We start from the raw sequence: 15807 nt of genomic DNA on the forward strand, positions 1-15807 counted from the left end.
CATAAAACTGTATATTTGGCAAATTTTAGGCAATATTGCCACACTTCAAAAGTATGGCTAAAACATGATTACACTTTACAACTATTGCCATAGAGTATGTATAAAAGGCTATATTTTTTAAGTGTGGCTAGTAATAAAGAAAAGGCAACTTTTTTAAAGTGTTGTTATAGAGGTGTTACAAAAGGCTACGCTTGTGAAGCGTGCCCAATAGTAAAACAAAGGCAACGTTTTTTAAGTATTGTTATAAAGGTGCTACAAAAGGCTACGCTTGTGTAACACCCTAAAATCTGATCCCAAGACGTCACACGGTGCTCAAGACTACGAGTATCCTTAAGCTAACCCTGTCTGTATACTACTGAGCCTAACTCTTATAATAATGAAAATGTAGACATGAAAATCACACTGAATGCGGAAATTGTCTATAACATCTGAGAATAATCTGAATAAAATATCTGAAACATCAAAATGAATAATCTGTATCAACACTAGTAGTATGACAAGCCTCTACTACTAATAACTAGAGAGTCACTAGGACAAACCCCTAGCTAACTCGAGCTGTCTAAAAGAAAATGCTAAAAACTTATAAACTGATAAACTGCAAAATCTAAATGGATAGAGTAAGTCCCTGAACTATGAGGACTCGCCAACTGGAATATACATAGAGATGCTCGAACTACTCACGTTGTTGATACTGAGCAACTGTACCTACATTATGAGACAATGTAGCACATAGACGTATATGTGGATCAGTACTTTGAGGATGTGTTGAGTATATGGGGGTGATATGCATAAGTAAAACATCATATCATAGTCATCATTTATAAAACAATGCATGCTAAATGTAAATGACTCACATAAGTTGGAATGTCTGAAATACTAAAAATAATAGTCATGAATAACAAATCATTCTTTTTGAATCTAGTGAGCCATAATATTTAGTTCTAAAAGTTGTACTCGTATTCTCTCTTTTTAAACCATTCTGTCTAAGTGTAGAAGGACTCACTACTGAATCTGAAATCTGAAGCTACTATCTTTTATGTAAGGTATAATCTGAGTAAAACTTGTGAGCCTTTACACTTAGTTTTCTAAAAGCTTTTTCCACTCTAAAATCGGTAGTCTGTAAACCTTAAAACTTTAGGGAAAATACTTTATCTGAAAAGTTGTATGTCTTTTACTATCAGGGGAAATACTTTAAAACTGTTCTACAAGGGAGGTTCTCTTAATCGACATAAACCATGTGAGCTACATGGAGTCCAAAGTCTCGTCCTCCTATGGAAGAAACCTCCCATTGGGGAGAGGTATCATACTCTTACCAGGGAGTATAACCTTAGCTAAAGTGAACACTATCTCAATCCACTATAGGCTCTGAATCTGAATCCTATGGTGGCACGTAGTTCTGGGGCATGAGACCTTTGAATCATACCCATCTCGGTGCTAAATACTACTTCCTTTAATTTGTTATGCTCATCTTGTTAGAAATCCACTTTAAAACTTGCATAAGGGTTTATTATAAAACCAGCTATGCATTTATCTAAATAAATCTATAAATGAAACTATTTTGCTTTCTGTAATCTGTAGTAAATTTGTAAAGTAGATACCAAAACTTATCTGAGGATCAATTGATCAAAACTTTATAGATAATCAACTCATAGGATGCTTAAAGCATCATTATTCTCAAAATCTCAGCATATAAACTTGGGGCTTAACAACCCATATATCAAACTCATGTAAAAGCATCATAATAATCATACTTGATAATGAAGACAATGAAAATTCATCTCGAAATCTAGAAATCACTGCAATAAGCGTGCAAATATGAAAATAGATATGCAATTCAACTTATAATTCTCTTGTAATCTCATAATCTTGTAAATGGCAACATTGGGTACGAACCTTAATTTAAAATTCATGGAAAATCATAGAATATCAAATAACTTTTTAATTTAAAATAAGTTTTGGGCATAAGGATGAAAGGAGTATCCTTGTTCATAACCCCACATACCTTAATTGTTGCTTAGATGAAGAAACCTTGAATCTTGGATTCCTATTGAGTTCTTGATGATGGGTTCTTGATGTTCTTGCTTTTGAAACCCTCACTTTGGAGCTTTCTTGGAGAATCTATGGAGGATTTTGATTCCTTATAGAATAAGATCTTGGTTTCCAGGGTTTTGCTTTTGAAGAGGATGATGTATAATGAGCATAATAAACTTCGGATATGATTAATCATGTATTTTTGATGGATTGGGGCTTAGGAATTGTCCAAAATACCTTTTTAAAATGCTTAAACGAAGCTGGAAAAACGTAGTTGGGTCCTAATTTAATGGGACACTGTGACTCTGGGCTGCTTTCAATCACTCTCTAATTAACTGAACTTTCTCCATGACTTCAAACACCATGTCTAGCCTAATCAAAGCGGCCCCACCCACTTCAAACCAACCAATCGACGAACTACATCTCCGCCCATAGAGAGCCTCAAATGGAGCCATCTAAATGCTAGCATGATAACTGTTATTATAAGCAAACTCAATCAATGGCAAATATTCATCCCAACTACCTTTGAAATCAAGAACACAAGCTCTCAACATATCTTCTAAAGTCTGAAAGGTCCTTTCTGCCTGACTAGCTATCTGTGGATGAAAAGTTAAACTGAGGTGAACCTGGGTACCAAAAACCTTCTGAAAAGCTCTCCAAAACTAAGAGGTAAACTGAGTACCCTTATCTGAGATGATAGACAAAGGAACTGCATGCAATTTAACCATCTCTTAGATATACAACTTAGCATAATCTTCAGTCGTATAGGATGTGTGAACTGGCAAGAAATGTGGTGACTTAGTCAATCTATCTACAATATCCCAAATCGAATCATGATGACGACGCGAATGGGGTAAACCAGTCAAAAAATTCATATTCACCTATTCCCACTTCCAACTGGGGATTCCAAACTCTTGCAACGTACCACCAGGCCTTTGGTACTCCACTTTAACCAGTTGACAAATTGAACACTTAACTACAAACTCTGCTATATCTCTCTTCATACTACTTCACCAATAGATTTCCCGCAAGTCGCGGTGCATCTTGGTAGCATCGGGATGAATAGAATACCGCGCACCATGCGCTTCCGCCATAATCTGTTGCCTCAAATCATCAACACAAGGCACACACAATCTATTTTGGTATCTCAACATGCCTTCTCCCCCTTTAAAGAAAACCTCTACCTTTTGGTCTTTAACTGACTCTTTCATTTTGACCAAACTAGAATCCATATCTTGCTTCTCCTTCACTTCTGAAACTAGGGAAGACTCGAAACTACTCCAAACCCAAATATTTCCCTCGACGGAATCAACTAATCTAACTCTCAATCTAGCTAAACGATGCATTTCTCGAGCTAACTCTTTCTTATCATCCTCTATATGCACTGCCCATTGATAATCTACTAAGAGCATTTGCCACTACATTGGTCTTGCCCGGATGATACAACACACTCATATTATAATCCTTTAACAACTCCAACCACCTTTTTTTATGGAGACTTAACTCCCTTCGAGTAAACACATACTGCAAACTTTTTTGATCCGTAAACACATCAATGTGCACACCATACAGATAATGTCTCTAGATTTTCAAAGCAAACACCGCAGTAGCTAATAAAAGATCATAGGTTGGGTAATTCTTCTCATGAGGCTTAAGATGTCTAAAGGCATAGGCGATGACCTTACCTCTCTGCATCAACACATAACCCAAACCAACTCTGGAGGCATCATAATACACCACAAAACTGTCTGTACCATCGGGTAACGCTAGAACTAAGGCTGAAGTGAGTCAAGTCTTCAACTCTTGAAAACTCTTTTCGCAGGAATCTGACCACTATAACTTAAATTTCTTTTGGGTCAACTAGACATAGGAGATGCAATAGATGAGAAGCCCTCAACAAAACGTCTTTAATAACCAGCTAAACCCAAGAAACTCCTAATGTCTGATGGAGAGATAGGTCTAGGCTAATTTCTCACGACTTTTGTCTTTTGGATATCGACTCTAATGCCATCGGTAGAAATAATATGACCGATAAAAGCTACTGATCTTAGACAAAATTCACACTTGCTAAACTTGGCGAACAACTGGTGATCTCTAAGAGTTTTCAGTACAATTCTAAGATGGTTTGCATGACCATCCTCACTACGAGAGTAGACAAGGATATCATCTATAAAGACTATGACAAATATGTCTAGATACTGTTTGAACACTCTGTTCATCAAGTCCATGAAGGCTACTGGGGCATTAGTTAGCCCGAAGGACATGACTAGAAACTCAAAATGACTATAACGGGTTATAAAGGTTGTCTTTGGAAGATCACATTCCCTCACTGTAAGATGATGATAGCCGGATCTAAGGTCTATCTTTGAAAAATAACTGGCACCTTAGAGTTGGTCAAATAAGTCATCAATTCTAGGAAGAGAATATTTATTCTTTATTATGACCTTATTTAGCTGACGATAGTTAATGCACATACGCAAAAAACCATCTTTCTTTTGCACGAATAGGACGGGAGCGCCCTATGGAGAAACACTAGGCCTTATGAAACCTTTATCTAGAAGATCTTTGAGTTATTCCTTCAACTCCTTAAGCTCTGCTGGAGCCATATGGTATGGAGGAATAAAAATAGGCAGAGTATCAGGAAGAAGGTCAATACCGAACTCTATCTCTCTATCGGGAGGTACCACTGGGAGATCTTTCAAAAAAACATTAGGAAATTATTGACTACATTGACTGACTAAATTATTGGAGTCTCAGACTTAGTGTCTTTAACTTGAACAAGATGATAAATACATCCTTTGGAGATCAACTTTCTGGTTTTAAGATAAGATATGAAATGGCTTTTGGGGGACACTGAATTACGTCACCACTCAAAGACTGGCTCATCTGGGAACTGAAACTTCACCACACGGGTGCGATAATCAATAGAGGTATAACAGGAATAGAGCCAGTCCATACCAAGAATAAGATCAAAATCAACCATGTCTAACTCTATCAAATCTGCGAACATGACTTTAAGAAAGACAGTGATAAGACACTTTTTATAGATTTGTTTAGCAATAACTAACTCACCCACTGGTGTAGAAACCAAGAAGGGCTCGGGGATCTTTTCAGAACTTATCTCAAAATTTACTACAGCTAATGGGGTCACATAAGAGAAACTCGACCCAGGGTCTAACAATACATAAACATCAAAATAAAAGACATGAAGCATACCAGTAACAACATTTGGGGAATCTTTCGGCTCCTGGCGGGATGGTAAAGCATAGAACCGATTCTGGTGCTGACCGCCGCCGGTACTGGATGATGCACCTTGAGGAGGATTTACGCGACCTAAAGGAGCTAGTGCACTAGTAGCCTAAGTTTGGGGATGAACATCTCTATTTTCCTACTTAGCATATGGGCAATCTTTAATTCTGTGACCCTACTTTCCACAACCAAAATAACCCTTTTGTCAAGCCAAGCATTTGTCGGGATGATTCCTACCACACTTAGCACAAAGAGGATAATGAGGCCTCCTACTTATACTGTTCTAAGATTTGGACATAGAAGACTTACCCCACTGCTCCTGTCTACTTATGGGAGCAGGAGCACTAGCTAAAGAAGGTGCAGGCATAGATAAATGATTATGAAACTACAGACAATTCCCCCTTTGAGACCTAGTCTGACCATAATAAAACTGCCATATTCTATCTTTCTTATTTCCCTTCTCACTTTCCCTCAACTTCTCTGCCTCAATCTGCTGAATACGCATCATCAATCTAGCAAGATCTATGTCTCCAATAAGCATGGCAGTCCTACACTCCTTGACCACCAATCTAGACACTCCAATTATGAACTTACTCATGCTTGACCTAGGATTAGCCACCTAATCAGGGACAGACTTAGACAACTAGTTGAACTTGAGGCAATACTCCTTCACCATCATTAAGCCTTGCCTCAGGTTCATGAACTCTTCTATCTTAGCTTTTCTCATCTCATATGGGAAGAACTTATCCAGAAATGCATCCTGAAATATCTGCCAAGTTATGGGATCTGCATTCTCCGCTTTACTTTTCTTCCACATCACTACCTAATCATATGCAACATCCTTCAGCCTATAGGATGCCAGTTCTACACTCTCTTCTTTAGAAACATGCATAATCTGGGTGATCTTCTTCACCTCATTAAGATACAACTGTGGGTCTTCACCTACCTTCGACCCAAAGAACTCTGGCGGATTCATTCTCATAAATTCCCAAATTCTAGTTGCAGCTCGGTCTCCTTCTTGCTGAGGTGGGACTGCATCTTGATGGTTGCCCTAAACATTAGCTATCACAGCTTGGGCTAGCGCCTGAAAGGCAGCTCGAAACTCTGCATGGGACACATTTTGATTCAAAGGATCTGCAGGCTGAGGCAGTTGATTATCATTTCTGCGGGCATTAACTTGATGAGGAGGCATGATCAACTTTCACGTGAAAGCATGATTTAAAAGCAGATAGAGATACTATAAGCACGATAGATCATGAAAGAAAGATATGATTTTCTAAGAATGTTTCATAGCCTCTTGTTTATAAATGTGGCGCGCTTCATACCTATGACCAAGACTCTACGTAATGCGGCTTGTCTGACTCCCTAGGACTCTTAAAAACCCTAGGCTCTGATACCAAGATTGTAACGCCCCAAAATCAAATCTCGAGATGTCACACGGTGCTCAAGACTACGAGTAGCCTTAAGCTAACCCTATCTGTATACTATTGAGCCTAACTCTTATAATAATGGAAATATAGACATAAAAGTCACACTGAATGCAGAAATTATCTATAATATATGAGAATAATATTAATAAAATATCTGAAACATCAAAATGAATAATCTATGTCAACACTAATAGTCTGACAAGCCTATACTACTAATAACTAGAGAGTCACTGGGAAAGCTAACTCAAACTGTCTAAAAGAAAATGCTAAAAACTCATAAACTAATAAACTACAAAATCTAAATGGATAGAATAAGTCCCCAAACTATAAGGACTCACCAACTAGAATATAGATGGAGATGCCCAAACTACTCATGTTGCTGATACCGAGCAACTGTACCTATATTATAAGATAATGTATCATATAGACGTATATGTGGATCAGTACTTTGAGGATGTACTAAGTATATAGGGGTGATATGCATAAGTAAAACATCATCTCATAGTCATCATTTATAAAACAATGCATGCTAAATGTAAATGACTCACATAAGTTGGAATGTCTGAAATACTGAAAATAATAGTCATAAATAACAAATCATACTTTGTGAAACTAGTGAGCCATAACATTTAGTTCTAAAAGTTGCACTCGTATTCTTCCTTTTTAAACCATTCTGTCTAAGTGTAGAAGGACTCACTACTGAATCTAAAATCTAAAAGCTAAAATCTGAAGCTACTATTTTTTTTGTAAGGTATAATCCGAGTAAAACTTGTGAGCCTTTACACTTAGTTTTCTAAAAGCTTTTTCCATTCTAAAGTCTGTAGTTTATAAGACTTAAAACTTTAGGGAAAATACTTTATCTGAAAAGTTGTATGTCTTTTACTAGCAGGAAGAAATACTCTAAAACTATTCTGCAGGGGAGGCTCTCTTAACCGACATAAACTATGCGACCTACATGGATTTCAACGTCTCGTCCTTCTATGGAAGAAACCTCACGTTGGGGAGAGGTGTCCTGCTCTTGCCAGGGAGTATAACCTCAGCTAAAGTGATCACTATTTCAGCCCACTATGGGCTCTGAATCTGAACTCTATGGTGGCACGTAGTTCTGGGGCATGAGACCTTGGAATCGTACCCATCTCAGTGCTAAATACTACTTTCTTTAATTTGCTACACTCATCTTGTTGGAAATCCACTTTAAAACTCGCTTAAGGGTTTATTATGAAACTAGTTATGCACTTATCTGAATAAATCTATAAATGAAATTATTTTTCTTTCTGTAACCTGTAGTAAATCTGTAAAGTAGATTTCAAAACTTATCTGAGGATGAAAAGATCAAAACTTTATAGAAAATCAGAAATAATCAGCTCATAGGATGCTTAAAGAATCATCATTCTCAAAATCTCAACATATAAACTTGGGCCTTAACAACCCATATATTAAACTCATGTAAAATCATCATAATAATCATGCTTGATAATGAAAACAATGAAAATTCATCTCAAAATCTGGAAATTACTGCAATAAGCGTGCAAATATGAAAATAGACATGCAATTCAACTTATAATTCTCTTGTAATCTCATAATCTTGTAAATGGAAATATTGGGTATGAACCCTAATTTTAAATTCATGGAAAATCATAAAAAATCAAATAACTTTGTAATTTAAAATAAGCTTTGGGCACAAGGATGAAAGGAGTATCCTTGTTCATAACCTCACATACCTTAATTGTTGCTTAGATGAAGAAACCTTGAATCTTGGATTCCTATTGAGTTCTTGATGATGGGTTCTTGATGTTCTTGCTTTTGAAACCCTCAATTTGGAGCTTTCTTGGAGAATCTATGGAGGATTTTTATTCCTTGTTGAATAAGCTCTTGGTTTCTAAGTTTTTTGTTTTGAAGAGGATGATGAATAATGAGCATAATAGGCTTAGGATATGATTAATTCTGTATTTTGGACGGATTGGGGTCTTGGGAATTGTCCAAAATACCCTTTAAAAATGCCCAAAAGAAGCAGGAAAAACGTAGCTGGGTCCCGATTTAATAGGCCATCGCGATACGCCACAATTGCAGTGGCTCACTGGAAAAAGGACGAGTGGGAATTGGGTTCCCTCCGCAATGCGCCACCATCGCAGAGCCCTATGTTTACCATTTCAACCACTAGCGCGATGAGCCAGTATCACGGAGTGACACTGGAAATTGCCAAGCAAGAAATTGGGCCTCTTTGCGATGCGCCAAAATCGTGGAGTCTCACTGAAAATTGAAAATTATGATTTTACATTTCTCCGTGATGCGCTAAGGACCCAAATCACGGTGTTTTATGACAGAAACTTAAAATAGTCATAACTTCTTACTCGGTTATCGAATTTAGGAGAATTTTATATCGTTGGAAAGCTTATTCAATTTCTCACACAATGAGAGGTCTAAAGTTGAAGAATTCCATATGAAAAAATAATATTCACTTTGGAAGCTCTCCCTTAAAATTCTAGGGACGAATCTAAGCCAAGAAAAGTTTTGGGTATTACAGCTTATGAAGCGTTTCCAATATCAAAACAAAGACAACACTTGTAAGTGTAGCTTTATCAAATAAAAGTGTTGTCAATGACAAGCTACAAAGCGCGGCCTTTATATTGATCAAAGGTTACACCTCTTTAGGCCACCCCCAAAAAGTGTTGCTTTAAGTTCGAAAGTGTAGCCTTTGATCAAATGTCACACTTTCTGCTATATTAGGCCACACTTTACAAGAGTAGCAATGGGACTAAAATATTGTAGTGAGTAATGGTGAAATCCTTACTCAACAACTAACAATCATGCAAACACAACAATACCCACACACAAATTACACTATTGTTCAAGATAATCCCAAAACTAAATTACTTAGCTACTCATGAAGAAAGTAAAGAGAGAGATACCATAAGGATTATCCAAAACATTCATTCTTCACAAAAATGATAAGAAATCAAGCCTCAAAAATTAGTTATACACTTGCCCAATTAGGATTTCAAGCTTTTAATTCAAAATATCTTATAAGGTAAGCAATGCCCAAAGAAAAAAAGATTTTTTCTTATATATTGTTTGGAATTCGTCTATGCAATATTACAAATCTGTCCTTGGAGATATTCTCGTAGAATCACGATCGCGCAGGTTTGACTACGACTTCATTGTGCTGACCATCTTAACTAACTACGACTGCGGTATGACGATCGCGGTCGCGGTAACTGAGGCTGAACAGCATCAGGTCTTCAGATGCACTCTTTTTTCATTCATTTGATATTTTTTGAGCTCCGATCCACATCTTTCCTCCTTCTCAATTTTAGACCTGCAAAATTTAGAGATCGGTGCATTAAAAAATAACTTTGTCTCATTTAACTTTACAAACATGGTTGTGCACATAAATAGTTAGTGCATATGAGTGGTAAAATTACCACTGATCACCTATATTTTATTGAAATTAAAAAAATACATGTATTACAAATATTAAAAGAGCATCTAGTCTATGCAGTAACCTTTTAGGAAGAGTTTTGTTTCAACTAGGTTTTGATTATCATACTAGTATCTACAATTCTCAAAATATGTTTTTCGTAACGTATCTATGAGTTTCTTGAAAACATGATTCGAAATTTGTATTTGGTTTTCTTCATTCATTGCTTCCATGGTATCATCGCTATTATCTCTAAGTACTTCATCTATTTTGATTTCGGCTTGATGCGATAATTTTGACAGTCCAGCGTTCCTACGTTCGGTGTTGATCAAATCGATCAAATCTCTTAACAACATTGATATTTTCAAATTATCTCTTGCTAACAAAGATTTATGATCTCCAGTAAGAAATTTCCCCGTGCTTAAAGCTTGCTCCGAAGTCAGTGAAGATGCTTGAACAACTAGCACATCTCGAATCACTCTTGAAAAAAATAAAAATTCTTTTGTCTGATTCTTCCACAAAGTTAAAAGTTGAGGATCTCCATTTTCATGCCTAATATTTTCTCATGACTGATTAAATATTGATCACAATCATCATTGTTAGCAGAACTAAAACCTAGTTTTTTATTCATAATTTCATCAAAATTATTAAATTTAGCCTTACGACATGGAGGTTCGGACAGTTCATTTAGTAAGTTGGCTTTATAAAGATCATACAAATTTCTAACTTTAGTTAATATATTATCCTTACAAGCTTCAACAGATGAAAATTCGTCACTTGTAATTTCTAAATTTTTAAAAAATATTTTCAATCATTTTTTTCTCACCTTGTTCTTTGTAAATTGGGTTTAAAAAAGTAGAAATTAAAAATATTTTGAGGAATATAAAAAAAATATTTTTAAAAATTTCTGTCATATATATAATAGCAATTTGAAAATGTTCACGATCTTTATATTTAACAAATTCAAATGAAATAATACAAATATTTATTCAAGTCGAAGAAATATTAAAGTAATATTGACCAGATATAATATATGTAGCACTATACATTTTCTTAAAGAAATTAATAAGTTCTTCACATTCTTTTCAATCCTCATCGGTGATTTTCATTCTCCGATTCGAATTATGTTTGTTATACATCATTTATAAAGGCACACGATAAACAATAGCAATATTAGGCATTTCATATAAAGAATTTCATCTAGTAGTCTCTTTTTTTGAAATTTTTCTAAATGACATTTCAAATATAGCATAGGTTTTTTAAAATTCCCTAATCCTAGACCTTATTTTAGCTTTAAAATCCCATGAGCAAACAACTCGAATTCTAATACAAGAATCACCAAATACGTCAATATCTTCCATCACTATTAAATTATAAATATATGCATTCCACTTAACATGAAAAACATCATCATCAATTGGACAAAATTCAAATTTCAGAAAATCAACAGTTTTCAAATTAGCAGAATCATTATCTAATGTGACACTCATTATCATATCACAAAGTCCAAAATATTTTAGAATATCTCCTATCAAACAAGTTATATAACTGTTAGTTTTAGTCTCTTCAATATTTTTATAGCCTTTAACTCTTTTTTGTATGCTTCAATCATAATTAATCCAATGAGTCGTAAGAGTAAAATAATTATTGCCATTAAGATTACAACCCTTATCAGAAGTGATAGATATTTTACCATTAAAATAAGCAAAATAGTAACGAAGAAAAGACAATGTTTACATTGATATTTAAAAATATCTGCTTTATTGTATTTCTTGAAAAAACTCAAAAATCAAGATTATACGTTTTTTGAATATAATGAACAAAATTGGGATATTCACCAAAACTAAAAGGTAAACCACAAACTACAATCTTTTTAGCTAATTTTACACGTTCTTTATCTTGACTATATGCGAGTGATGTGCTCGGCCAGCCGGATTACTAAAATCTGAAATATTCTGAACCATGTTAGAACCTCCTACATATTGGCTAGTATCGGGCAAGGTTGTACCATTTTTTAGCCTTAACAATAGCTTCTTGGCGAACAAATTCAGAAATACAACCTCTCAAATGTCTAATTAACTGTCCTATCCCACCATGCGATCCCGTAGTCAAATGTTTCTTCACTTCCTTACATTTATTGTAAGTAAAGATAATATTCTTCTTATTTTGGGTCATAAATTTTTAAGCTAGTGATTTCTTAGGACGTTCGGTCTTTCCTACTCTAGTAAGCCTTGGTAAATTTTCTACTTCATTTTTTTTTTATATTTTCGTAACCGGACTAACCGGGGTAGGAGTGTCTTCTAACTCTTGATCTTCTACATCTTCCTCTTTTAGTAAGTCTTCTCAAAATTACCACAACATCTATCTAAAGCCTCATGGTCTACAACATTATTGGAACCAACATCAATAACATAAAGATGTTCAAAAAAAGTATTAACAACATGAGTAAGATCATCGGTATTAATTCTTAATCTCGATAGCAACGATTTAGAACTACCTCCACTCCCACCTCTACTACTACTAGTACAATTATTTTTTTTCTACTATTTTATTTTTAACCTGACTAAAATTTGATTTGTTATCACTACTTTTTTTTTATCGAAATTCATATTTAATATGAAAAAATAAAAAGATGAAAAAAAAATAATATAAATATAACAAAAAATTAATAATAGTTAGTAAGTAAACAAATAAAGAGATGAAAATTGAAACGAATGTACTGCACGTCTGCATAAAAACTGACGTATATAATCAACACGCAGAATTAAGAGATGACACTTGAAGCTTGCTTTAAAAAAATTCCTCTACTTGATCAAATAAAATAGGAAAAATAATTATAGAATAATTGATAATAGAGATTGCAGAGAGTTTTTGAGAATTTGTGAAAAATTTAAAGAAAAGAGTTAATATATATAGGAAATTATTTGGGGGGAGGGCTGAGTAGGGTAACTAGCAGTTTGGGGGTCCACTAACGACTCCCAATGGCTAGCCTAATTATTTTTAAAAAATTAATAAAAATCTAATCGTTTATCGAGCTAATCGGATCGGTACTAAATCAAACTTTAGATCAAAAGTATTCTATCTACGCCAAAATTGGTGACTGATTGTAATAGTGCCGAGCTCTATCGATCTATGCTGGATCGGGCTATGTTGCAATAAGATATGATTCTATGTAATTATTTTGGCATTATAATTATATTTCTCTTTTAATTAATGATTATACAGTTCTAACTAGCTCATTTATTTAATATTTTATATATATGATTGACAATTGTTATATGTTTAAGATTTTTTAGTAGTGGCAATATTTGTTATGATAGTTTAGACAGTTGCATCGCATATGGTGTGACTCAACTATATGTAGTTTATGCATCAACTAAACTTAATTGCAACATTTTACAAAATGTGTAATTAATAACAAATAGCAAATAAAGAAAGACAATCAAGCTAAAGATCAATATTACCAATTCATTATACAAAATAATAGTTCATTACAACACCAATAAGTTCTTTACAAGATCTTCAATTACAATCCCCTACAAAATGACATAACAATTACACTTTAGAGCTTATGGCAAAAGAATTTAATCTCCTTTCAACTAGACAGGAGGTGTTGTGGTGCTCTAATAGTGTTTCACTGTTTTAGATTGCTTGTTGACATTTTTAGTTAACTCCGTGAATTTCGGTGAAGCTCTATTAAAATAAGTAACCCCAACTAATGCTATTAATTTCATGAGTTGTTGACCATATTTATATTTATTTTCATCTTTTATTGAATCCTGCTCACTACTATTTCATTGTTGTTGTTGTGATCTTGCTCTCTTTTTGGCCATCATTGCCACTGATATGGCTACTGCATTTTTGATCTATTTTACTAATTTTGGATCGATTTTCAGTCCGAAAAGCTTACTTTGGAAATACTCCTTGGCTGATTTGGACTGTTTTGCACATTTTGTCTATGCTTGTAATTTATTACAATGATAAATATATGGCCAATGACAATATCTCTCTGTCGAATTTTTGAGGCCATCCCGTAACAAAAGTCGAATTTTTATTTCTCAAATTTGCTTACTTAATATCAAAATAAATACATGGTTGATAACAATATCTCTCTGTCGATTTTTTGAGGCCTTCTTAAATAAAAGACGGACATTGTGCATACGAATACGTAACAATAAATAAATAAATTCGAGCGATGATGAAATCTTTACAATATCACGACAGCACAAAGGGTTTTACGATTCTTATTTTGGCAAGACGATTTAGGATGATCGAGTAGTCGAGCAATCACTTCGTAGCCATGTCGCATCTAAAACTTAATCCAAGCCCATTTTGTAATAAAATTCTATTCTTTATACATCAACATATAGGTATGTGTACACATAATTGTATTTACTTTAGTGATTATTTGTTCATTTTTAATACTTCTATCAAGCATTTATACATGTTCTTGGTAACACATCTCGAAGTGCTATTTGAAAGGGAGTCCCGAGCTTTATATTTGTATTTTATTTCTCATTTGTAAATTGTACAAAAAGATAACAATATAGCGAAAACTTTACTTTTGGGGTGTTGGGTGGCAACCTTTTTACTTATACAATATTCATCATGTATTTAGGCAAAACTTAGGCCATTAATATTTACACAAACAAATAAAATTAATCAATTAATTCACATATTTATATCATAAATATTGTATAGTCTTTCTTTTCAAGTAAAATCTTTATTTTTCTCTTCGTAATTTCAGTCAAGTAGGTAGTATTATTTATGAAATACTTTTTTCCTTTTTATAGTACAAAAGGTACTTTCTCTTCATACATCACAAAGTACTTTTCTTTCCCACATGTAATTTGTACATTTTATACATATTTTTTTTTACATATTTTCATAACAATAAGCTTTACTTATATACTTAATATACATATATTTTTCATATTATTTGAAATATTTATATTTTAAAAAAAGAATCACTTTTTACCTCCTCCCTCTTTGATAAATTTAGTCTAGTAGGGTATCAGATTTGTGGATTCTGAAGGGTGCCTAGCCTCTTTCATTCGGAATAACTTGAACCCTTATCTAGATTCTCAATTGATTTTTCACAGACTAAAACATAAATCACACATGTTAATAAATAAATAGGTTTTCGTACTTTCATTAAAAATTAGGTGACGGCTCTGTACAAATTTCAATTCTTTTAGAGTTCATGAGTCATGTTTTATTTAACTTTGACAAAAACATGGCATGACAATCCATGTTGGCACGTGCCTCTTTCAATTCATAATTTTTATCTTGCTTACAAAGCCTATTCAAACTTATTTCAGCTGCTATAATACCTTGATTAAGCAAAAAAACATATAAAATTAATCAAAAATAATTTCATAAATTTTTTTTTGAATAATTCGATGAACACATATGAAAAAGAAACACAACTCCTTATTGGAAAAGAGAGAAAACAACTAAAGTGGTAATATAAAGCAAGATTTAGTTACCTTAGCTTCGATTTGGGGTGGGAAATTAAGGTTCTTCAACTTTTTATTGAGTGGGTTATAAGGGTCGGGTGAGTGAGTGAAATATTTATTGCCGTTGGGGTTTAACATTTATTGTGTTTCAAATGTTTTTCCTTTTAAAGTTTATAAGGTACTGACTAAAAAATATTGAGCAATACACACCAAGGTTCGG

Source organism: Capsicum annuum, chromosome 8 (assembly GCF_002878395.1).
Source record: "Capsicum annuum cultivar UCD-10X-F1 chromosome 8, UCD10Xv1.1, whole genome shotgun sequence".
Classification (NCBI taxonomy): domain Eukaryota; kingdom Viridiplantae; phylum Streptophyta; class Magnoliopsida; order Solanales; family Solanaceae; genus Capsicum; species Capsicum annuum.